Consider the following 26464-nt stretch of genomic DNA (forward strand, 5'->3'; position numbering starts at 1 on the left):
CAACTAAACAAATAACAATATAGGTCATTTTTATACATTTTCTTCCATTTTTTTAAACCTGATTTTAATTTGCTGCCGCTGTTTCAGGCTGAGTTGATGCCAAGCTGATCCAAAGATGAGAACCATGCTAACAAACCTGAAACACTCCATTCCAGTCCTCAAGAGCAACACTGTTGAATAGGGAGATAGCACACATTTCACCATCTGTGTTAGTTTCCTGTGGCTGCTGAAACAAAGTACCACAAACTTGGTGGCTTAAAGCTGTAGAAATTTATTCTTTTATGGTTCTAGAGGCCAGAAGTTTCAAATCAAAGTCAGCATGGCTGTGCTTCCTCTGGAGGCCCTAGGAGAGAATCCATTCCTTGCCTCTTCCAGCTTCTGGTTGTTGCCAGCATTCCTTTGCTTGTGACGGCATCACTGCAATCTCTGCCTCTGCCTTCACATCACCTTTCTCTGTGTCTTCTTCTCTTCCATCTGTGTCAAAACTCCCTCTGCCTCTCAGGAGGATACATGTGTTTATGTGTAGGGTCTACATAGATAATCCAGGACTAAGCTCCTCCTCTCAAGATCCTTAACTTAATCACATCTTTTGCCATGAAAGGTAGTAGTCATGGGAAATTAGGAAATGGACATATATCCTTGGTACACCGTTGAGCCCACCATTCCATCTGAGAACCCTAGATTCATAGGCTCATCCACTGTCCCTCATTCATTGTGTAACTCAGTGGTTAGGAGCAAAAGCTCTGGAGTCTTTTGGGTTCCCATCATACCTCTGTCATTGGCTGTGGGACCTTGGGAAAATTCCTTGATCTCTCAGCACCTCAGTTTTCTTGCTTGAAAAACTGGATAGTAGCTCTCTTGTAGGGTTTTTATAAGGATTAAACAAAATGCTCTGTAAAAACACACAGCATAGCACCTGGCCCATAGTAATCACTCGATAAATGTTAACTACTATTACAGTTGATGGTTTTAGGATATGTCTACAACTTCTTTAATATTCCTTCTTTCAAGAGGTGAGGCTTGAGACAAGGCAGTTGAGGAGGAGGGAGCGATTTGGAGGGGGGGTTGACTTGGCGTGCACTTCGCCCCTCGGGAACGTTATTGCGCGTGGAACGGCTGCTTTTGGAAGGCTATTGCCCAGAAGAAAAGATGTTTGGTTTTCACAAGCCAAAGATGTACCGAAGTATGGAGGGCTGCTGTATTTGCAGAGCTAAATCCTCCAGTTCTCGATTCACTGACAGTAAACGCTATGAAAAGGATTTCCAGAGCTGTTTTGGGTTACATGAGACTCGTTCAGGAGATATCTGTAATGCCTGTGTCCTGCTTGTGAAAAGATGGAAGAAATTGCCAGCAGGATCAAAAAAAAACTGGAATCATGTGGTAGATGCAAGGGCAGGACCCAGTCTAAAGACTACACTGAAACCAAAGAAAGTGAAAACTCTATCTGGAAACAGGATAAAAAGTAACCAGATCAGTAAACTGTAGAAGGAATTTAAACGCCACAATTCTGATGCTCACAGTACAACCTCAAGTGCCTCTCCAGCTCAGTCTCCCTGTTACAGTAACCAGTCAGATGATGGCTCAGATACAGAGATGGCTTCTGGCTCCAACAGAACGCCAGTGTTTTCCTTTTTAGATCTCACATACTGGAAAAGACAGAAAATATGCTGTGGCATTATCTATAAGGGCCGTTTTGGGGAAGTCCTCATCGACACACATCTATTCAAGCCTTGCTGCAGCAATAAGAAAGCAGCTGCTGAGAAGCCGGAGGAGCAGGGGCCAGAGCCTCTGCCTATCTCCACTCAGGAGATACATAAGCTTTATGTAGAAGGGGAGCAAAAACGATTTAAATTTTGGAAAACAAAGCAACAAAATGACCCTCCTGTTTTTAATTTGGATACCTGCTATTCTGCCAAAAGATGGATTTGTAGAATAGTTTTGAATGGGTTATTTTTCCTCCAGTTCCACAAACTCTGAAGCCAGTGAAGCTTACTAAGAGATAAAAAAGAAGTGTACATAATATTTAAGATGCTGAGTATTTCATAGGAAAGCTGAATGCTGCTGTAAAGTGCTCTTTAAGTCTTTTTTAAAAATCCCCTTCTAATGAATGAAATTAGGGGAATTTTCAGGGGACAGAGATGGGATTTGTTGTATGATAAACGTATGTAGTTTTAGTCTTTCTATTTTGAGAAGCAGTGGTTGGGGCATTTTTTAAGATGGCTGGCTACACTTGTTTTCCTTCATTATAATAAATTTGTCATAACTCAGTAAACATGGACTTGCCCCTAGAGGTAGTTGTTAATAACTGAAATATTAAGGTCTTGCCGAGGTTCTGGTGATTCAAACCTGTACTACTGAATATTAAGCAGGACAGGCAGCTCTCTGGTGCGAATATCTTGAAGGAGTAATTTCTAAATATGCAGAGGTAACTTAACTGTATATGTTGCATCCTGTGTCACCTCCCTCCATATTGATATTTGATACAGATTTTAATTTATATGAAACTTAAAAAGCAGAATCAAAACTTAAAGCAGAATTAAAGTTCCTCTTGGGGAAATGTCAAGTCTTTGGGATAAGCAATCCTATATGAATAGTACCAAAGCATTACCACTTGGTAGAGAACATTCTCTATTAAAAATGTTAGATTATCTGAAAAATAACAATGCAAGTCTTGAGGATGGCACACGAGAAAAACAAAGGTTAATGCTTCTTGGGGCACGTTTCTTAGAGGGCTTGCAAGTGTGTAAATAATTTGTTTGTGTTACGTGACTGGTGACTTCACTGAAAATCTGCACAATTCAGTTTTAGCTCTGGATTTCTTCAGTTGACCTTTGTGAAGGTTTTATCTGTGTAGAATGGTTGTTTGACTTGTTTTAACCTGTTAGGGTTTTGGGATTTTTTTTTTTTTCATTCTATATTAAAGTAAAATTCTACTAAAAAAAAAAAAAAAAGAGGTGAGGCTTAATTCTCCTCTGGAGTATTGACTGGACCTAGTGCCTCACTGACAGTGAAGAGAATAAAGCAGAAATAACAATGTGACTTCAAGATCTAGGTCACAAAAGATGCTGTGGCTTGGCCCTTTCTCTCTTCTTCAAATCACTCACTCTGGGGAAGCCAGCTTTTATGTCATAAGAACCTTGTGGGAAGGAACTGAGGTCTCCTGACATCGGCCCACAGTAAGTGATTTCAGAAGAGGATCCTCCAGTTCCAGCCCAGCTTTCAGATGACTGCAGCCCTGGTCCATACCTTGATTGAAATCTCATGAGGGACTCTGAGCCAGACTACCCAGCTCTTGGCTGTCTGACCCACAGCAACTCTGAGATAGCAAATGTTGTTTTAAGCCACTGAGCTTTAGGGTAATTTGTCATACAGCAGCAGCTAACTGATAAATTAGTTATTTATTATTTAATCTTTAAACATTAATTACCTATTGCATGCCAGGCAAGGGAGATTATACAGTTGGCAGAATATTTGCTTTTAAAAAACAGTCTAGTGGGGATTGGAGTGGGGCATGGAATATAAAACAATGTTTGCAATGGAGTGTGAGACAATGCCTGTGTGGTCTGTAGCACAGACAAGGTAGAAAAATGCCTTCTTAAGACAGCATTCTATAGAGGGGGCTGATGATCTGGTTGGGCCTGGCTGGAATATCAGAATATAGGCTGAAGTTCAGGCAGAATCCAGTCGGTGTAGGATCTGCATCTAACTACCCAAAGGGACTTTGAGAAGAATAAAAACCTCAGTAATTTATTAAAATCCTATACTAGAGCTAAATATACACCTATCCCATGATCCAGAAATTCCACTCTTGAATATAAATCAAAGAGAAATGTAGCTCACCCAAAGATGAGATGATTCATAGCAATGTTATTCATAATATCTGTAAACTGGAGGTGTCCTAGTGTCTATAAACAAATTGCAGTATGTTTACGCCATGGAATGTTTCTCAGCAGTGGCAGAGAGCAAACAACTGGTATATGCAATAATGTGAATGAATCCCAAAAACATGCTGAACAAAGAAGCCAGGAATATATCGTATTTATAGGGATGTTGTTGTTCAGTCACGTGGTCATGTCTGACTCTCTGCAACCCCATGGACTGCAGCCCTCCAGGCTTCCCTGTCCATCACCAACTCCCGGAGCTTGCTCAAACTCATGTCCGCCGAGTCAGTGACACCCTCCAACCATCTCATCCTCTGTCATCCCCTTCTCCTCCTGCCTTCAATCTTTCTCAGCATCAGTCTTTTCTAATGAGTCTGCTCTTTGCATCAGGTGGCCAAAGTATTGGAGCTTCAGCATCAGTCCTTCCAATGAATATTCAGGACTGATTTCCTTTAAGATGGACTGGTGGGATCTCCTTGCAGTCCATGGGACTCTCAAGAGTCTTCTCCAGCACCACAGTTCAAAAGCATCGATTCTTCAGCACTCAGCCTTCTTTATAGTCCAACTCTCACATCCATACATGACTACTGGAAAAACCATAGCTTTGACTAGACAGACCTTTGTCAGCAAAGTAATCCCTGCTTTTTAATATGCTATCTAGGTTGGTCATAGCTTTTCTTCCAAGGAGCAAGCAAGCGTCTTTTAATTTCATGGCTGCAATCACCATCTGAAGTGATTTTGGAGCCCAAGAAAATAAAATCTCTCACTGTTTCCATTTTTTCCCCATCTATTTGCCATGAAGTGATGGGACCAGATGCCATGATCTTAGTTTTCTGAACGTGGAGTTTTAAGCCAACTTTTTCACTCTCCTCTTTCATTTTCATCAAGAGTCTCTTTAGCTCCTCTTCGTTTTCTGCCATAAGGGTAGTGTCATCTGCATATCTGAGGTTATTGATATGTCTCCCGGCAATCTTGATTCCAGCTTGTGCCCGGCATTTCTCATGATGTACTCTGCATATAAGTTAAGTAAGCAAGGCGACAGTGTATATCCTTGATGTACTTCTTTCCCAATTTGGAACCAGTCCTTTGTTCCACATCCGGTTCTAACTGTTGCTTCTTCACCTGCATACAGATTTCTCAGGAGGCAGGTATGGTGGTCTGGTATTCCCATCTCTATAAGAATTTTCCAAAGTTTGTTGTGATTCACACAGTCAAAGGTTTTAGCATAGTCAATGAAGCAGAAGTAGATGTTTTCCTGGAATTCTCTTGCTTTTTCTATGAACGGTTCTATGAATACCTACATGACCTTCTAGAAAAAAAGATGTTCTTTTTATCATAGGGGACTGGAATGTAAAAGTAGTAAGTCAAGAGATACCTGGAGTAACAGGCAAGTTTGGCCTTGGAGTACAATATGGAGCAGGGCCAAGGCTAATAGAGTTTTGCCGAGAGACCACACTGGTCATAGCAAATACCCTCTTCCAACATTTATAAGAATATATAAGCATATACCAAAATCAAGATAAAAGACATTTGCAGAACTTTATGCATTTAATACCTTAAATAAATGGACTACTAAAAAAGAATGAAGCATATTATTAGGGAAGAATTCCATGTATTTTAACATATTTATCATACATAAGAGTATATGCAGTATACTACAAATCAGTGCTCTCTGACATAAATATTCAGCTCCTTGTCAGAGGGTCTCATTGGTTTAACTGTATGGCTAAGACAGCAATTCCTAACTGGTGTACACTGGAGTGCCACAAAGGTGTGAACTCAATTTCAGCTACAGTAATTCCAGATGTGGTTGGAATATTGAGCTGGAGAGATTATAGGATCAAGGGTAGCCGGAGTACAGCTCACTGGGAGCTAGAAGTCGGGTCACACACAAGAGCTCTTCTCTGTGGGTATGTTAGGGCTTACAGGGCTTCCTGGGAGGCGCAGTGGTAAAGAATCTCAACCTGTTATGGGTCTGCCTGTTCTACTTTCACACATCTTTCTCTGAACTTCTGTGCCACCTGCAAGCGGGGGATGTTTTCTTGTCTCGTGGCCTTAATATTTGAAGACCATCTTTAGGCTTATGATAAGAGCTTGTGACAAGTGCGAGCTTAGGGAAGTGTTCCTGGGGAAGTGTGTTTCCTCTGTCCATTCTTCAAGATCCCGGCACCCTGCTCCATGCCCATATACTGGGTTATGGAATTTCCATTTATCCTGAGGTTTCTGGGGAACCGTGGGAAGCTCTTGAGCAGTAAAGAGACACAATTAGATTTGTATTCTTAGAAACTATCATGGCTATCATTAATGGAGCACCTTTGTCCCAGGTGCTTTAGACATGCATGGCCACAAGAGTGCTCTGGCTGCGGGGCGGACAGTGGGTTGGAGGCCGTCAGGAGGTGCAGGCAGAGCAGCCAGGGCTGCTGCTGGGGGAGAGTGGGTGAAAGCCTGAACCAAGGCAGTGGCCCCCAGTTGGGAGAGGTGTTCAGGAGGCAGGGTTGCCTGGTGACTGCCTCAGAGGAGTGAGGAAGGAGAGGGAGTCTGGGAAGGACTCCTGAGGGTCTGGCTTAGGTGACTATGGAGAATTTTGGAATGAGTGGCTTTGAGGATTCTCAGTATCCTATAAACCCAGCTCCCCAAAGTGGAAGGAGCCCTAGAGACTACCTAGTCTCATTCTATATCACTTACCTCTGATAATTCCCAAGCTGACTGTAGGTAGTCTATGGACATACCATTTTTTATGGTTGGGAGACTATTTTTATTGTATTAGTAAACACTAGCATGTGAGACCCATGGTTTTATAGATTTTATTGCTTAGCAAAAGGCTAAAGAAGCTATTTCAATTTAAAAAGTAAGTTTATAAAAGGAAAGATATTGTCAGTAATACCACACTTATAAGGTGGCACTAGTAGTAAAGAACCTGCCTGTCGATGCAGGAGACGTAAGAGACATGAGTTCAGTCCCTGGGTTGGGAAGATCATCTGGGGGAGGCCACAACAATCCACTCCAGTATTCTTGCCTGGAGAATCCCATGGACAGAGGAACCTGGCAGGCTACAGTCCGTAGGGTCGCACAGAGTTGGACATGCCTGAAGCAACTTAGCACGCACGTACAGAGATATGGTTGAAATTAGGCACGAGTGAAGTTCAGGGAACCTGCCACCACCTGGAACACTAATCTCCATAGGATGCTATGTGGTGAATGCCCATATTTCCCTGTGGGACCCACCTGAACGGAGCCTAGCTGTCCAATCAGCTCTGGCCCATCGGCCCAGGGGAATCCACAGAGACATCTCTGAAGTTGCCCACAAAGGCAGATCCGGATTCTCTTGGTTAAGGATTTGATGGTTGCTGTAAGAAGGCAGTGACAATGAACATGCTGTTTCCTGGAGGCCTTCAGGAGCCTCTGGCTCAGGGAGTTGAACTTGTCTTTACCCGCCTGCCCTTTGTGCTGGTCTCTGCCTCGTGCTCAGAAAAGACTGCTACATGCAGGCTGGAGCTTCATGTGTGGATCCAGGGACTTTGTCTCAGGAGGCGCTGTAAGGGATGGCATGCGTGGTGCCCCTGGGACCCCTGAACCACTCACTTGCAGGTGGAGGGCGGCCCTGGGCACCCCGGCCATTGGACAGTGCATTCTTGCCTAGACGAGGCCTTCCCTGATGGGCTGGGCCTCCCTTTGTGCCGTTCCCCAGCACAATGCATGTAATCCTGCCGACCTGCCCAGCAGAGGCGGGCAGGCAGGAGCAGCTTGGTTTCCTGTCTTGTTGAATGGCTTGAATGGGTGCTGGGCTGACTGTTAATCCCCCAGCGGCTGACTGTGCCGGCAGGGGGGTAGAGGAGGAAGTAGGGGAGGACAGCCGCTCTCTTGTCTTCTTTCCAGGCAGGAGGCTGGCGCAGCCCTGCCCGGCACAGTTCCACCTACGTTTAAAGGCAAGATGTGAGACCAGCCATCGGGCTGCTTGCCAGAGCCCGCTTAGAGCACTCTGCCCTTCTCCAGTACTGTACTTGGCCAGAGCTGGGTGAGCTGGGTGAGCTAGGATTACAAGCAGGGAGCTCAGGGTGGAGAAAAGGAGCTTCAAGACCCTAGCACGTCAGAACTGGAAGCAGCCTTAGGGATTCTGCTCCCCCCTCTCTTTTACAGGTGGGGAAACTGAGGCCCATACAGGTCAGGGACATGTCTAAGGTCATACAAGAAAGAGACAGTAGCTGACTTCAGTCAGGTGGCCTTTCCAGTAGACAGCAGTTGTTTCCTAGGCTGCTTCCTGGAGCATCTGCAACTACTGGGAGACATTTAGTGCTCCTGACCAAGACTTATGTGGTCAGATGTGCTGGGAGATGCTGCCTGGGGACCAAGTACATGGAGGAGTGGAGGGCATGACAGGTCCTGCAGGTTGATGTTAATGCCGCCCTTTCCAAATATACTTGGCAGTGCAGTTCTCTTTTTCAGGTAGCACCTTTTCTCACATAGAACTAGTACCTATTCTAAAGCACACTGTCTGGAAATTCTGCACTAGTCCATGCTATAGACTTTCCAGAAGTGAGGATGAAGACGGTGAGGACACTTCTATTTAAACTCTGGAGTTTAATCCATGTGGGAGCCTGTACAATGGGAGGGATCTCCTGTTAGACTGAGACTCACCTGGTATTTGTTGAACATCTCTTATTAACCAGGTACCTTCCACCACCTTATCTCTGCTGAGCCTCCCGATAACGCCATTAGAAAGGTAATAGAATCTCGACTTTACGACTGTGAAAACTGAGACACGTGAAACCAAGTTAGTTGCTTAAGGTCACACAGCCAGCAGTCAGTGAAAGCAGGTTTTAAGCCGAGGTCCACCTGCCTTCAATTTAGTGTTCCCTCTCTCTTGACGTGCTCCCAGTCTTTTGCTGTGCTCCCGTCTCCTTTTCCCCTACAGTCGGATCGTGAGAAGCAAATACATCAGACTCAAAAAGAAAGGAAAAATGCCTAGGTTCATACCCTATTCCACTCTTGATGCATTGTGTGACCTTGGACAGACCTTGTCTCCCGTGCCCCCCCATCTCAGCCCCTCCCCCTACCAGCCCCTGAGACGCTCTCCTGCTTCAACATTCCATGACCCATTCCACGACTCTGGTCTCAGGCCCACAAAGGTCATCCTGTGAGGGAGGGTCAGTCTGGGAACGGGTGACATGAGGCTGAATTCATGTGAGTTCAGGCCAGGCCAGCCGCCTGCCTGAGCAGGCGGAGTGTGTGCCGACTCACTCCTGACAGCCTGTGAGAGCCATGGGAAACTGTCACCCAGGGCTCAGGGGTGGCGTCGGCCCTGCACGATGTTGGTTCTCAGGAGCATGACCTGTGACACCCTCACATGTAATGACCTCCTTAATAGGTGATGGAGAAACTTGCAGGGCTGGTGAGGGTGGGGCCGGGAAAGGGGCAGGCAGGCATTGTGGCATGCTAGACCTGACCTCAGCTCACTTCCTATAGTCTGTATTTGTCATTACTTAGCCAATTGGTCCACCTTCTTTTGTTTTAAATTAAGGCGATTGTCTTAGTTTAGGTTACCCGAGAAGGAGACTCTAAAACAAAGATTTGACTTAGACTTTGTCAAGACTTTGTCTAAGACTCTAAGGCAAGTGGTTTGTTTGGGATGGGATCCCAGGAAATGTTGCCAGGGAGCCTGAGAGTAATGCAGGGATGGAAAGAACACAGTGAATGACATGCTCTCCAGCAAGTGGCCCTGTGAGCAGCTGGAGCTTGATTGTCCTGCAGGCTCTGGGAATGAGTGTGTATGGCCTCAGGGTTAACCTGTCTGAGGGGTGAGACAGTACCCCCCAACTCAGTGGAGATAGTACCCCCCAGCCACTGGTGAAGAACTACTGCCATGGGGGACTGTTAATTCCCCAGCATATCTGGCCTGTGCTGGGAATGACCAGTAGAGAGAGCCCTCTGGCAGAGTGGGAGGAGCTGTGAGCACGTGGCCGGGGAACAATGTGTTTGCCACAGAGGACTGGTAAGCCAAAGCTACGACTCCTATACCAGAGAAGGGGTCTGAGTGCCTCCAGAGCTTGCTGGGGGGTAGGGATGGGAGGATGCTGAGTGAGCCAGTTGTCCTCTTGGAGTTTCAGTCTTTTCGTCTAGCAAGTGAGAAGGGAGCCCCTGCCCTGCCTGTCACACACAGGCCCAAATCATAAATTGTAAAAAGATGATGCATATATATTGGTCTTAGCTTCACTTGGCTCAGCAGTAAAGAATCCACCTGCCAATGAAGGAGACCTGGGTGCCATCCCTGGGTCAGAAAGATCCCCTGGAAAAGGGAATGGCAACCCACCCCAGTATTCGTGCCTGAAGAATCCCATGGACAAAGGAGCTTGGTGAGGTATAGTTCATGGGGTCACAAAGAGTCAGACACAACTGAGTGACTAACCACCACCACCACCGTATATTCACCTTGCTCCCTGTCTTTCTCATCATCTGCCTGTCCCCATTACCGCACACCAGTTTTCAGTCACTTCAACCGGGATTGTGAGCATTTTGGTCATTCCAACCCTTCCTCCCCCTTAGAAAGCATCCATCCTCCTTAGAAAGGGAAAGGACTTTAGATTTAGAAATTAAGATTTTTAAGCTCAAGAGGAAGCAGAATGATATGGAATCAAGAGGCCAGAAATATTCCTTTATTGAGGACCTACCATATGCATAGGCTGAGGGTGCTCAGTAAGAACACAGTTCCCAAAGGAGCTCTGTGTCCATGGTAGAGGGTGCAAGCCCCTTGTCCTCCTGTGGCTTCAGTCTCCCCACCTGTAAAATGGGCCAGGCGGTTCCTGGGGTCCCTTCAAGTGCTATCATTTTTTACTTTAAGTACAAAACCCCCAGTCTTCTCAAGATCTTCAGCTTGGGGTCAGTGGAGGAACTAGAGGCCAGGGCCCCTGTGTGTCTGGAGGTGATGGGTGGAGGCACGGAAAGATTCACTCTGAGCCCTCCATGGAGACCGCCATCGCGCCTGGGCTCCATCTGCCGTGAGCACCGTGTAAGCTCTGCAAACAGCGGCTGAAGATGGTGGATTTGGGCAGCATTAAGCTGTATTAAGTTGAGCTGTTTCCACAAAGAGTACATTTTAGGATAAACATGGCACCAAAATACGCTAAGAGGATGTAGCACTTGTATTAATAAGAAGTGGCTTCATGCCATGCGCAGCACCTGGTGCAGAGAACTGCTCCCTGACTCCACCCACCCACATGTTGGACTCTCTAAGGAAAAAATTGCACAGCATTTCCTTCTCCTGTTTCTTCTCGAAGAAACACCTCTTGAGGCCCTAGGCACATGATCCAGGCTGAGCCAATCAGAGGACTCCAACCTCCTGGCTACCGTGATTGGTTCAATGATGATCATGTGACCCAAACCAGGCAAATTGGAGTCCTTTTCTTGGAATTTCTTTTAGCTAGTTGGAAAGAATTCTCTCCTGATACGATGGAGGTGTGAACTTTGAGCTTTTGGAAGCCATATCCTCACCGATGGTGAAGCCTGTCTGTGGCAGAATGGAATGAAGCCAACAGTTAGAGATGAGAAGCTGAGAAGAAAGTGTCTTGGTGTCTGGGTCCCTGGTCCCAGACCTCCCTGAGGCCAGCTCTACCCTTGCCCTTATCGGTTACTTAAAATAATAAAATGCCTTCTCTACCTAAGCCTTCTTTGTTAAGAAACAAAACTTTACTTGAGCTTTATTTCTCTCACCCCTAGGCAAGAGAATCTGAAATGAGACTAGCACCTTCCATTTATTGAGCTTATTGCGTGCCAGGAGCTTTTCACTGCATCCGCTTGGGTAATCCTGCACGCAGCCACGTGGGCCATGATTATAATGCTCGTTTTACAGATGAGGAAGCTGAGATGCAGAGGGTTGAGGGACTTACTGAAGGTCAATCAACTGTTAGTAAGTGGTCAAGCACGGATTCAGACCTAGGTCTGGCTAACACCAAAGGCTGTGTGCTTAGCCCTTTTGCCACAAGACTCTTCCACAACCTTAAGCCTCTCTGGTTTTCATCCCCTGGGCAGCCGCCTTCAGAACAGTTTCCTTGATTTGACATTTTGTGTCTTGGTTTCTTGGGGAGTGACTGAATTGCAAATAAAATTAGCATCATAAATAAACTTTCGGTATTGAGGTCTTATGATTGCCCTCAGCAGCTTAAAGTCAGCCTCCATGTTTGATTTCTCCTCACACTTTCACCAAGCTGAGCAAACGCTTTGTAATCAACATCTTCGGGAGTGTGACACTTCTGATCCTAGGAAACCCTAGTCTTAAGAACTGTAACCAGTGTTGTTCTCTCCAGAGGCTTAAAGAGGTAAAGTAACTTGCCAAGGTTGCCCAGCTTGTCAGGGCAGAGCAGAAATTGGAGCCCAGTTCTCCATTTAGTTTATTCCTTTTCCAATAAATTTCTGAATCCTTACATCCCTCAGGCTTCCAAACCCTCTGCCACAAGATGCTTGTGTCCAGACACAGGTGAGTGATACTGATGCTATCACTGGTAGAGGGTGGTGCAGAAAGCCCCACCTTCTTGCTTTTAACCAGTGAGAGCTTGAGTTTCCCTCATTAAAACCTCCCATGGGACCTTAGGCAAGCCTGTGGACAGGGAGTTGGGGCAGAGTAGCTGCCTTTCCTTCCAAAAACAGAGGGTTCCCTCAAAGCCAGTGTAGACTGGAGGGGATACAGGAGAGCTCAGGGCTAGCCTTGGCACTGCCAGTGAATCTCTGAGTGACCTTGAATAAGTCCATCAAAAATAGCCACTTTTATCAAGCAGTTTTGAATGTGTAGATGTTCATAGCTATCGAATGAAGTAGGTTCTATAGTCACCCCACCTGACAGTGAATCTGAGGCACAAGGCAATTAATAACACATCCGAGTCAATGTGACCCAACTAGCAAGTGACAGAACTGCGATTAGAAGCCAGGAAGTCTTATTCCAGAGTTCATTCTGTTAGCCACCCCACTGTATCAGCTCCCTTTTGAATTGTGAATCAGACTGGTTGTTTAGTCTCTATGTCACATCTGATTCTTTGTGACCCCATGGGCTCCAGCATGCCAGGCCCCTCTGTCCTTTACTGTCTCCCAAAGTTTGCTCAAATTCACGTCCACTGAGTCAGTGATGCCATCTAATCAACTCTTCCTCTGCTGAAATCCGGATATTTCTGCAATCAAACTATTCCAGTTTTGGCAGAAGGAAGGTACACCAGTCAGTATGATTCTGAGGTTGAAATCACAAATTTTGTATTAAGATAAAACCAGAGTAAATTTATGTAGTCTCCTTCAAAGGAAGCTTATGTGGCTTCTTTCATAAGAAAAAGGAAAAAAGTCCCCTTCTCTGCTATTACATGGATGAGCATTATCTCAGCAGGGTCTTTCCCAGCTCATTACAGGTTGCAAAGTTAACTGCAGTGTCTCTGAACTCAGAAGGTCCTCTGGCAAGGCAAAGAGAGTTCTCTCTCATTTTACTGATGAGAAAACTGAGACCAGAGTGGGGAGAAATATTTGTGACATGCATGTGTGTATGTATATGTTTATTTTTGCATACATGTGTAAGAAGGGCCCTGGGTGCTCCCGCAGCCCTGGACCTCAGCTGTGAGAGGAACTCACAGCTATGATGCTTGGAGGGAAACGTTCCAGCTCACTGCCGATGTATGGAGTCACTCAGACTTAGCTAAGTACACAGCAGTTAGGAGCCTGTGCTGCAGCAGCTGAAATCAGCGGGCAGCAGAAAAATGTGGGTGTAGCTCCCTTTCCGCTCCTCCCTTCCCCTCTTCTCCCCCACTTCCCACAGGGTGGAACTGCCTGGAACAGGCCCAGCCCAGCCCATGAGCCTGCACATGCAGCATCCAGGAACAACTGCAGGGAGCTCAGGGGCACATGTAGGAACATGCTTATGTACTTATGTATGTATACAGACATGTATACATGTATGTATACACATATGTTATACATACACATGTGTACCCACATATGTATGTACTTGCACGTGTGTACATACATGACTTTCTAGAAGGAGTATTTGGGAAAGGTCTGGGACTCTGGGTTCTGACTCAGCCTCTGAATCTCTGGTGACCTGTGAGCCTCGTTTCTCCATCTGTATAATGGGCACGATGATGTTTGCCTTCCAGGGCTGTTACAAGGATCTGAAAAAAGAAGGCAGGTCTGAGAACTCGACCCGAAGGAGCCTGGGAGGCAATTAGCCTAATGCTCACATTTCAAGACAGAGCTGCTGAAGCCCAGAGAGGGACCCAGAGCAAATTAGACACAGACTGGCTAGAACACAAGCCTCCTGACTCACCAAGCACGGCCCTGAAAAGAGCAAGGTGCTGTTTAAGGCAAGTTCTCGCTCTTGCATTTGAGCATCCATGTGGATGTGATTTTGAGACCAGAATGCTTTGTAAACAGCATTTATTAACACAGATTTGCATGTACTGTGCCAAGGTGGGGAGGGTCCTCTTTCTTTGTGAAATATTAGCTCAGATAGGCATACAAAAGACTGTGAATCTGTGCTTAACATATTTGATTTGCTTTCTGCTTACAAGTTCATACTAAGCCCTTGCATATCTGTCAGGCTTTTTATTGACATATCAATTCAGCTTTCCCTAAAAGATAAACTCTGAAATAGAGGCAAGGCAGCTGGGTTTCGGGCCAGTAGGAGTGTTTGCCTAAGACCCTGACTCTGGGCTTCCCCATTTGTAAACTGCCAGGCTTATGCTTATTGCTCTTCTCGGCTCCCACCTTCCCTGGCCCCTCAGGTCCGCCCCAGCCTCCACTTCCTCCCCGCGACTCTCAGTTTGCCCTCTTACTGCAGCTTTCCATACATACGCCCAAATGTCTGTCAGCTTGGGTGCCCCTCCCAGCAGGAACCAAAACTCCAGTGCCCCTCACAGGACCCAGCCCGCAGTCACTGCTCAGGAAGTGGGAGGGCTCCCAGGTAAACTTGGAGTTGAGGCATGCAGGTCACAGGAGGAAGGAAGATAGTATGTAAAGCCCTGGGAAAGCCAGCATTCCTTTGCCCCTCAGCTCCTGCCACCCAGCCTATGTAACAGGTGGCAGAGTCTCCTACTAATGATCACATCTGTTTATTTCACATACCATGTGCCAGGCACTTCATATATGTTAATTCTAATAAAGATTGAAAGCAGGAGGAGAAGGGGATGACAGAGGATGAGCTGGTTGGATGGCATCACCACCTCAATGGGCATGACTTTGAGCAAGGTCCAGGAGATGATAAAGGACAGGGAAGCCTGGCGTGCTGCAGTCGATGGGGTTGCAAAGAGTTGGACACGACTGCGTGACTGAACAACAACAGTCTTAATCAGCTCTGATCCCATTTTCAAGATGCGGACCTGAAGCTCAGAAACCTTCATTTATTTGCTTCAGGGAGAGGAAGTGGGATTGGGCCTCAGGTCTGTCTGATTCCTAAAGCCATGCTTATTCTGTGATACGACAGACGTCTTCCTGATGCTCCCAGGAGACTTGGGACTAGGAGATTACCCTCTGCAGGGATTTTTTTCTTGTTATAGAGGTAGGGAGGAGAGACTCTTCCTGGACCCTGCCTCTTCATGGGCTCTCTTTCATCCTCTGATCTCCGTTTTCCTATGAGTACAGTGAGGAAAGGGAGCAGATCCACCAAAATTTCTCGACAGTTCTGACAGATCATCCACTTTCATCACTCGAACTTTTAGGAGCAAAGACGGGGAGGCAGTGGGGCAAAGGGAGGACCCAGTGGTAACAGCTGTCCTCAGAAGGGGATGGGGAAGGACTCAGGCTGCCTGGGATGGTGACAGTTTACCTATTTGATCCATAGCCCATGGAAACTTGGAACCCAGGAAGGCTTGCACATCTGATGAGCTGCAGAGTCACCAGGGACACTTGCTAAAATGCAGATTCCTGGGTTCTGCTCCTGGAGGACTGGGGTGATAGGTTTGGGACAAGAGGAACAGGATTGTGCATTTTTTTCCTGATCATTTCTGTTTCTTTTGAAAAAAATTTTATTGATAGTTATTTACAATTTTTGTTAATTTCTGCTTTATAGGAAAGTGACTCAGTTGTACACATATATATTCTTTTACATATTCTTTTCCATTATAGTTTATCACAGGATATGGAATATAGTTCCTGTGCTATATACAGTCGGACCTTGTTGTTTATCCATCCTATATATGCTAGTTTACATCTGCTAATCTCAAACTCTCAATCCTTCCCTCCCCTACCTCCTTCCCCCTTGATAACCATAAGATTGTTCTCTGTGTCAGTGAATCTGTTTCTGTTTTGTAGATATGTTCATTTGTATCATATTTTATTTTTTTAATTTTTAAATAATTTTTAACATGGCAGTAAGTTTTTTTAATATAAATTTATTTATTTTAATTGGAGGTTAATTACTTTACAATATTGTATTGGTTTTGCTATACATCAACATGAATCCGCTACAGGTATACACGTGTTCCCCATCCTGAACCCCCCTGTCTCCTCCCTCCCCGTACCATCCCTCTGGGTCGTCTCAGTGCACCAGCCCCAAGCATCCAGTGTCATGCGTCGAACCTGGACTGGCGACTCATTTCATATATGATATTATATATGTTTCAATGCCATTCTCCCAAATCATCCCACCCTCTCCCTCTCCCACAGAGTCCAAAAGACTGTTCTATACATCTGTGTCTCTTTTGCTGTCTCACATACAGGGTTATCGTTACCATCTTTCTAAATTCCATATATATGTATTAGTATACTGTATTGGTGTTTTTCTTTCTGGCTTACTTCACTCTGTATAATAGGCTCCAGTTTCATCCACCTCATTAGAACTGATTCAAATGTATTCTTTTTAATGGCTGAGTAATACTGCATTGTGTATATGTACCACAGCTTTCTTATCCATTCATCTGCTGCAGTAAGGTTTTACCACAGAAAGATACTTGTTTATTCGTTTATTTTTGGCCACACCATGCAGCATGTGGGATCTTAGTTCCCTAACTAGGGATTGAACCCACAGTCCCTGCACTGAAAGCACAGAGTCTTAACCACTAGGCCATGAGGGAAGACCCCCATTTATGTCATATTTTAGATTCCACATATAAGGGGTGTCACATGGTATCTGTCTTTCTCTGACTGGCTTTGCTTTGTATGGTCATCTCTAGGCTCATCCAAGAAACTGCAAGTGACATTGTTTCCGTCTTATGGCTGAGTAATATCCATCGTGTGTGTGTGAGGGTGTACCTCTTCTTTGTCCATTCATCTGTCAATGGACGTTTAGGTTGTTTGCATGTTGTGGCTATTGTAAATAGTGCTGCTGTGAACATAGAGGTATATGTGCTTTCCACATTGTCTTTTTGTCTGGGTATATGCCCAGGAGTGAAATTGCTGGATCATATGGCAGCTCTGTTTTAAGTTTTTTGAGGAACCGCCATACTGTTTTCCATGATTGCTCTAATGTACATTCCTACCAACAGTGTGAAAGTGTTCCCTTTCCTCCACATTCTCTTCAACATTTATTATTTGTAGACTTTAATGATGGCTGTTCTGACCAGTGTGAGATGGCACCTCACTGTAGTTTTGATTTGCATTTATCTAATAATCTGTGGTAGTGAGCATCTTTTCATGTGTCTAGTGGCCATCTGTATGTCATCTTTGTAGAAATGTCTGTTGAGGTCTTCTGCCCATTTTTCAATTAGATTGTTTGTTTTTGTTATTGAGTTGTATGAGCCCTTTGCATATTTTGGAAGTTAAGGCCTTGTTGGTTGCATTGCAAATATTTTCTCCCAGTTTATAGGCTGTCTTTTTATTCTGTTTATGGTTGCTTTTGCTATACAAAAGCTTGTAAGTTTGATTAGGTCCCATTTGTTAATTTTTGCTTTTATTTCTATTGTCTTGTGGGACTTACCTAAGAAAACACTGGTATAAAAAAAAAAAACAAACATTGGTATGATTTATGTCAAAGAATGTTTTGCCTGTGTTCTCTTCTAGGAGTTTTGTGGTGTTATGTCTTATATTTATGTCTTTAAGTCATTTTTAGCTTATTTTTGTGTAGGGTGTGAGGAGGTAGTCTAGCTTCATTGATTTACATACTGATCCTGAAGCAGCCAGGTAAACCAGGAATTTTACAACAACTCTTTTAGAGAGAAAAAAGGCAAATAAAAGAAAACAACTCAATCCTAGATATATAAAATACAAAAGAAAAAATATCAAGAAGCAAAAAGAATCATACTTATATATCATATACATATATCATATCTTCTTTATCCATTCATCTGTTAATGGACACTTATGCTGCTTCCATATCTTGGCTGTTGCAAATGATGTTGCTGTGAAATTGAGGTGCATGCATTTTTTCAAGTTAGTGTTTTTTTTTTTTTTTTTAATATATACCCAGGAGTAGAATTGCCAGATCATATGGTAGTTTTATTTTTAGTATTTGGAACTCTGAGGGGTATTAACTGGAAGGGGGCAAGAAATCTTCTGTGGTCTAGGTGATAAGGCATAGACACAAGTATATGTATTTGTGAAAATTCATCAAGCTGTACGCATGTAATGCACTTTACTGAGAATGTATTATACGTCAGTTTTTTGACATTAAAAAATAGTAAATATTGGAAATCTCAATGAACTACAGAATGCTGCCATCAAGCAAACTGTATCACTCACCAGAATACTAGAATTTCAGTTATTGACAGATAGCTCCTCCTTGCAATTCCATACACCTGGAAACAAAAAACCCTTATAAATAACTCTTAAGTTAAAGAGAAATCCAAATGGAAATTACATTATTTAGAACTGTATGATAGGAGCGCCATTTCTTAGTTCCTAGTACATAGAAGGAACTTAAATATTTGTTGAATGATCGGATATCAGATCTGTGAGATGTTGCCAAGGTAATACTCAGAAGGAAATTTACACCATTAACCATCCTCACTATTAAAACTTTAAGGAGTGGAATCACCAAGGGAAAACAGTAAAATAAGCCCAGAGAAGTGTAAGGACGAAACTGATATAGGTAAAAGGAGAAATTATTGAAAAAGAAACAACTAAATCAAGCCCCAAAACCCAGTACAAATGATCAACAAAGTGAAAGCCAGTTCTTTGAAAAGCTGATGAAATAGTTTGGTCTTAGGGATAACTAACGGGGGAAAAAAGACACAAACAACACCAAGAACAAAAATAAGGGCAGGGGTTAAAAGAAGATCTGACTATAGACACAGAAATTTAAAACTGTAGAAAACAAGTAGTGCGGTAACTGGTAAACGGAACTTAAGGATGGGCATGTCCAATGAGCTTCCTGGAGTTTCCTGTCTCACTGAGATTCAAAGTAATAATGGCAGGAGAGGGATGGGGTGCTGGGTGAAATAGGTAAGGGGGTTAAGAGGAATATTTCCGGTTATAAAATAAACAAGTCATGGGAATGTAATATACATAGGGAATTTAGTCAGTAACATTGTAAATACTTTGTATGCTGTCAGATGATTACTAGACTTATTGTGGCAATCAATTTGTTTTAGATATAAATGCCTAACCACTGTGTTGTACATTTAAAACTAATATAGTTTTGTATGTCAACTATACTTCAGGTATACAAAAACAAAAAGCAAAATACAAACTGGTTTGCATCAGATGAAGTTCCCTTTATCCACCCTCAATATTAAAAAAATCACAACAAAATGGTGGCAGAATCAGGCAAGAAAAGCAGTGCAGTCAGGGGTTATAGTGTGTGTCCTTAAAGGGCAGAAGCGCAGGTCCCGATTGGGTGTGCAGGGCCTCCTGGAGACAGCTCAGCCAGTCAGACCTCCCATCCCTGCACTTGTCTCCTCTTTGACCTCAAGAGGGCTGGCACCATGTGCAGAGATCTCTGGGCTGTCCTAGATCTGGCTGTTTCACCTCTAGGATGCTTTGGATGTGTAAGGTCCCTCTCTGCAGCTGCCCCAGGGCATTTCCTCCTGGGGTGGTCGGGCTCAGTGTATCTCCAGCCAGGCTCACTCAGTGGGAGGTCGGGAGCTGCCGCACCCAGGACCTCCTCCTTCCTCCTGAAAACTGTCTGGGCCAGGGACCCAGGCCAGAGGAATCTAGGGTGGTGAGGATGCTGGTCCCCTGTTGAGAGAGAGCAGCCACATCATCTCCCACAGTTGCGCCCTACTGCAGAACCCATTGAACGATCCCTACTGTATGCCCTTCTCTTCCCATGCCCGCCCTGTCTCTCCTGACTGAGCCTTGCCAGTGGTGTGTTAGTAAATGTTAACAAAAACTCTCTTAAAAAAAGATACCTGCATAGATATTTGTGCATAAGTTTATGTTTTCTCTTTCTCCCAGTAGCTCTGAGGGTGGGCACCAGGTCTGATTTACCTCTGTCCTTCAGGGCCTGGCGTTGAGGAAGCATGCGCCAAGGCCGCATGTTGAGCCAGTCCTCTCCACCCCGGCCCCAGAGGCCTTCCGTGACCTGACCCTCCTGTGCACGGCCACCACCCCTCCACTGTGCCCTTCAGCCGGCCCTGTGGGCCACATGGAAACTGTAGGGACAGGTTCTCAGTGGCAGGGCAGCCACTTGGCCTCAGTCTCCCTATGTGTAGAGAGGGGACGGAAAGCAGGAAGTGCAGTGATACTCCTTCCGGTCTCTTTTTCCTAGGCATATAGTTATGGGCTGTTATTAATATATTTGATCTGGGCATGCTATTTTTTTTTTTTAGTGTCTTATGGTTTCTCAAGTAGTATCAAGCAATTTTCACATTCCTGTATAGTTTTCAAGTTTTTCACTATTCGTGAATGCATAATGTCATATTTAATTAAAATTCACTTTACCTTTCCTTTGAGAAATTTATACAGTTTTTGTTTTCTGTGTAGAACCAGTTTTACCTGATCATCACCAGCATTGAGTGTTTTCATTTCAGAAAATACATGCACATTTAAACATCACGGACTCTATTATTGTTTAATGCTTTTGTTTTAGTTTCCAGTGTTGTTGGACATTTTTCTGTCAACTATCCCAGCACCTCTTTTTTGTCTTTTAAATTTTTATATGATTTTTAAAGATTACAATCCATTAACAGTTACTGCAAAATCCTGCACTCTTAAATAGAGAGCACAGATCACAAAGCAACTTGATTCTTAGTGTCTTGTGTCATTACCCGCACCAGGAGCTCTGGAATGTGTAGACTTTCAATCCAGAGTATGATTCTGAGTGAATACAGCTGTCATTTATACTCTTTTGGACATTTCTACTGTCAGGCTGTTAAATATTGCTTTTTCCTAGGGTCAGTAGGCCAGCTTCTTGAGTCTTTGTTTGCTTCTACTCTAAAAAACCGGACACAATAACGACGCTTGTTAGAACTGCCTAGAAGAGAACACACTGGGCATTGGAGCCCAGTTGCTTCATTGTGAAGAAGGTGCCTGTCATGTGGTATAGCCGCCCAGAGGCCTTACAGGTTTGTATCCTAACTCCTAGCTGGCGTCTGCAAGTCTGAGGATGTTGGATCAATGATCCCAAGAAAGAGGAGTGACTGTGTTTGGTTTTGTAAAAAAATCACACTGGGAGGACAAAGGTGGATACCAAAACATTTACATATGCATTCAGCTTGACACATTATGAAGCCCTTGAAACACGTTATAGATCCTTACAGCACCCGTATGGGGTAATTATTGCTTTAACCCCTTTATGAACTAGGATGCTCAGGCCTGATGAGATTCTCTGACTTACCCGAGATCCCTCAGCTAGTCCGTGGGGCTTGGCCATGGACCTGGGGCTCCGGACCCTTTCTCCCTACCTAGATGCAAGGTCTGCGTGACTTGAGCTCCTGTGTGTCTGCTCCTTCACGTGTTCGCTCATGTTCAGAGTGCAGGATGTGGGGAAATTGCCCTTAAGTATTAATACAACAAGGGAGAACCAAGCAGGTGAGCTCACAAGGTCTTTTGTTTGGGATGGTACCTGTTTATCTAACTGACTCTCCCCAAATTACTAACAATGTCTCTGCAGCCAGGAGACGGGCCACCCTGTACTTGAGACATGGGCGTCTCTGTTTGGAATTCATAAAGTCATGATTCAGTCCATCCTGGTGCCTTGTGTTGGACAAATTCTAGAAGAGAAGGGTTACTATGGGGAAAGAGTCACTGATGGCATCCTGGGACACACATAGTAACTGGGATTTCTGGCGGCAGGGTGGTCTGTGAGCTTCTGTGGCACGTGAAGGATTCCCTGTTAAGTAGCCCTCTATAGGAAAGGCATTAGTCCCAGTGTAGTGAGGACACAGCATACAGTAGGGCATGTGGGCTGTGGTCACATCAGAGGGACTTCTCCCAGACAGCCCAAGCCCACTGGAATCTTGTGTGATCACCTGTGTGACCCTGGGCAAGTCAGTCAACTTGTTTTGCCTGCACCCAGGAGACCTGGAAGTGACCAGGAGATTGCCCACCACCCCGCCTCCCCCACAACCAGGGGTAACCAGGGATACAGAGGTGTAAACACTCCAGCTCCTTGCCTTTTACTAGGATGGCTCTGGGGTGTGACTTTCGCCAGAATTCCCTTGAGGGGTGAGCCAATGATGTTTTCTGAGCGGCTTGTTTGATAATGACCTTTGCTGGGCCCCCTTTCCTTTCTGATCCTTCTTCCCCATGTCCTTACCAGTTTGCTCCAGGTCTCTTTCTAGTAAATCGCTTGCACATGACTCCTCCCACCAAGGTTGCTTTTACAGAACCTGATTTAAGGGGCAGCCGTGGAGATGCTGCTGTCTTGGCTGTAAGATAGAACTCAAGCAGGCTCACAGAGACTCCTCTGTTTTTCTGTCACTCACTTTAAAAAGAAGTCTGCTAGGGTCTTGAAGGGAGAAGGAATTGGAAAAGGTGTGAACTTTCAGTTATAAGTAAGTACTAGGAATGTAATATACAACATGATTAATACAATTAATATTGCTGTGAAGAGAGTAAATCTTGAGTTCTCATCACAAGGAAAAATTTTTTTCTTTTATTTTGTTTCTCCGTGAGATGTTGAATAGTCACTAAACTGATTGTGGTAATCATTTCATTATATATGTATGTCAAATCATTACGCTCTATACCTTAAACTTACATAGTGCTGTAGATCAATTATATCTCAATAAAGCTGGAAGAAAAATACAAAAAAAGGAAACTGCTAAAAGTTTAGCTTTTCAATAAAGCATTAAGCAAACTTTTTTTTAAAGCTCTTAAAAAATTTACTTTTGTAGCATTTGAAAGGATTTTTCACACACATGGTTTCATTTGAGCCTCATTACATTGCTGATAGAGGAAGAAATTAGTATATCTCCTTTCTCAGATGAGGAAATTGAGGCCCAAATTGATTAAGTGAATTGCCCGAAGTTACCCAGACATACAGGGCAGAACCAGGTGTAGCAGCCCAAGTTTTCTATGCCCTGGTGTGTGTGCGCCACAGGGCTTTGTTTTCATAGAATTGTGGATGAATTGTTTTCGCTGATTTTTAATAGGGTTTGTTAGCATACTTATAAATCCTTATGTAATGTTCTCAGAGGCTGGCTTAACCCATTATTTTTAAGCAAAAAAACCCTTTTAACATAAAATTTCTCATTATAAACATAGTATGTTCTCACTACATAAGATCTGGGATATGCAAAAAAAAAGCAATATGAAAAAAATTTTCATAATTCCTATAGAGTGTCTTCTAATTTTCTAGCATTTTCTTCTATTCCTTTCTTTTTTCTATGCATAGTTATTTCTTTATGTGTTAAAAACTTAGAATAATTATTCTTGGTTACTACCATACTTTGCCAATGCATAATCATCTTTACTGATCTGTAAATACCCCTTTCTCTTTTTCTAATCTCCATGCTTTTTTTTTTTTTTCACAAGATGAGCTTGGTATATCTGGTGCTAGAAAGTAAAGCAGTGCTCAAAAAAAAAAAAAAAAAAAAGATGGGGGCAAGTCAAAAGGACACGGGAATCAGCTTGAAGAGGAGCCCGTCAGCCAATCTGGGATAATTTGAGCATCAAAATAATTAAGAAAATAAGGATCAATGAACCATTGAAAAATAGGATTCTGTGAATCTGTGCTGATAATAAATAGATCAATAATAAATGGATGAACACAGAGAAGAGGAAAGGGCTCTCCTTACAGTAAAATGCCAGTAAACGTGAATGTTAGGGTTGGAAGATTTTTGTTTTGCAACCGTCATGGTCAAGCTTGGTTGAAATAAGAATCATCATGCTGACACAAGTTTTTCAAGCTGAAATGAAAGGATGCTGCTTAGTAACGTGAAAACAAACGAAAGTATAAAACACACTGGTAGTTCCCAGGAGACCTCCCTATAGTTATCTTCATTCCAGACTTATCTAATCTGTTGTGAGTGAAAACGGATTGACTCTTTTAAATTCTACTAAGCTTAATTATTCATTTATTTCTGGCATCTCTAGCTATAAGGTAAGGCAAACAGTGCTGGATCTATCTAGGTGTAGGGTTGGATGGCCAATCTCCTCTCTGCCGGTTCCTGCTAATTCAAATACCACTCCCCCTGCCCCCGCCCCTGCTGTCAAGGTAATCAGCCTTGTTTTTCCAGATAGTATATTCTATTGTTTTATTTTGAATAATAGGTAAAAAGAGAGAAGATATTTCATTTTGGATGGTGGTAAACATTTATTAGAAACTTCCCAAGTTGTTTTTAAGTTTCATACAATTTGGAAAGAATAAAGTCCAAGTCAGGGGGACAGAGGTTTGAGAGCTGTGTGTGGATTTAAAGAATGTTTACCCAGCCCGAGTAAGAATTGTTTGCCACTAAAAGATTCCCAGGAGTAGCCACAGGATTGGAAAAGGTCAGTTCTCATTCCAATCCCAAAGAAAGGCAATGCCAAAGAATGCTCAAACTACCGCACAATTGCACTCATCTCACACGCTAAGAAAATAATGCTCAAAATTCTCCAAGCCAGGCTTCAGCAATATGTGAACCGTGAACTTCCAGATGTTCAAGCTGGATTTAGAAGACGCAGAGGAACCAGAGATCAAATTGCCAACATCCGCTTGATCATTGAAAAAGCAAGAGAGTTCCAGAAAAACATCTATTTCTGCTTTATTAACTATGCCAAAGCCATTTTCCACAATAAACTGTGGAAAATTCTTTAAGAGATGGGACTACCAGACCACCTGACCTGCCTCTTGAGAAACCTATATGCAGGTCAGGAAGCAACAGTTAGAACTGGACAAGGAACAACAGACTGGTTCCAAATAGGACAAGGAGTACGTCAAGGCTGTATATTGTCACCCTGCTTATTTAACTTATAGGCAGAGTACATCATGAGAAATGCTGGGCTGGAGGAAGCACAAGCTGGAATCAAGATTGCTGGGAGTAATATCAATAACTTCAGATATGCAGATGACACCACCCTTATGGCAGAAAGTGAAGAAGAACTGAAGAGCCTCTTGATGAAAGTGAAAGAAGAGAGTGAAAAAGTTGGCTTAAAGCTCAACATTCAGAAAACGAAGATCATGGCATCCAGTCCCATCACTTTGTGGCAAATAGATGGGGAAACAGGGGGAACAGTGGAAACAGTGACTGACTTTATTTTTTTGGGCTCCAAAATCACTGCAGATGGTGATTGCAGCCATGAAATTAAAAGACGCTACTCCTTGGAAGGAAAGTTATGACCAACCTAGACAGCACATTAAAAAGCAGAGACATTACTTTGGCAACAAAGGTCCATCTAGTCAAGGCTATGGTTTTTCCAGTGGTCATGTATGGATGTGAGAGTTGGACTATAAAGAAACTGAGCACCGAAGAACTGATGCTTTTGAACTGTGGTGTTGGAGAAGACTCTTGAGAGTCCCTTGGACTGCAAGGAGATCCAACCAGTCCATCCTAAAGGAGATCAGTCCTGAGTGTTCATTGGAAGGACTGATGTTGAAGCTGAAACTCCAGTACTTTGGCTACCTGATACGAAGAGCTGACTCAGTTGAAAAGACCTTGATGTTGGGAAAGATTGAGGGCGGGAGGAGGAGGGGATGACAGAGGATGAGATGGCTGGATGGCATCACTGACTCAATGGACATGTGTTTGGGTGAACTCCGGGAGTTGATGATGGACAGGGAGGCCTGGCGTGCCGTGGTTCATGGGATCGCAAAGAGTTGGACACGACTGAGTGACTGAACTGAACTGAAAAGATTCCCTGTGCCCTGTCCGCATCCCCATGTCCTGCTGCAGAAGGTCAAGTGGCCTTGCACATAGGCTCATTCCCTGCATTCCTGATCCGGGGGCGCACAGGCTGGGGAGCAGCCATTGGGAATTAGGACTAGAGGCTCATGGTTCTTGTCAGGGTAATTCACATACCCCCATACTCTTCCTTAAAAGGCTGAAAAGCAGAAGATTGGGGCTTGCATCCATTTTGAATAGAGCTTTAGAAAAAGAAACAGGGAGGCCAAGGTCTAGCCATCATTAAGACCAGTGACCTCAAATGACATTTACATAGTATATGATGGTTTATCACCTATGTCTCATCAGTCTGCTAAAGAGAAAAGGGCTATCTCTTGAAGGCTGTTTCACCCTTATCTACGGAGTCATTGGGTAAACTTGGGCAAGTAATTTGTCTTTTCTGGGTCCCAATTTCCTCATCTGTAAAAGTAAATGGTGGCCTAG

General features: G+C 43.9%; 1 pseudogene; it reads left to right on the plus strand.

The window, feature by feature from the left end:
* Positions 1-1029: 1029 nt before the first annotated feature.
* Positions 1030-1977, plus strand: LOC138432347 (SIN3-HDAC complex-associated factor pseudogene; annotated as a pseudogene).
* Positions 1978-26464: the final 24487 nt, after the last annotated feature.

The sequence above is a fragment of the Ovis canadensis genome, chromosome 2 (assembly GCF_042477335.2).
Source record: "Ovis canadensis isolate MfBH-ARS-UI-01 breed Bighorn chromosome 2, ARS-UI_OviCan_v2, whole genome shotgun sequence".
NCBI lineage: Eukaryota > Metazoa > Chordata > Mammalia > Artiodactyla > Bovidae > Ovis > Ovis canadensis.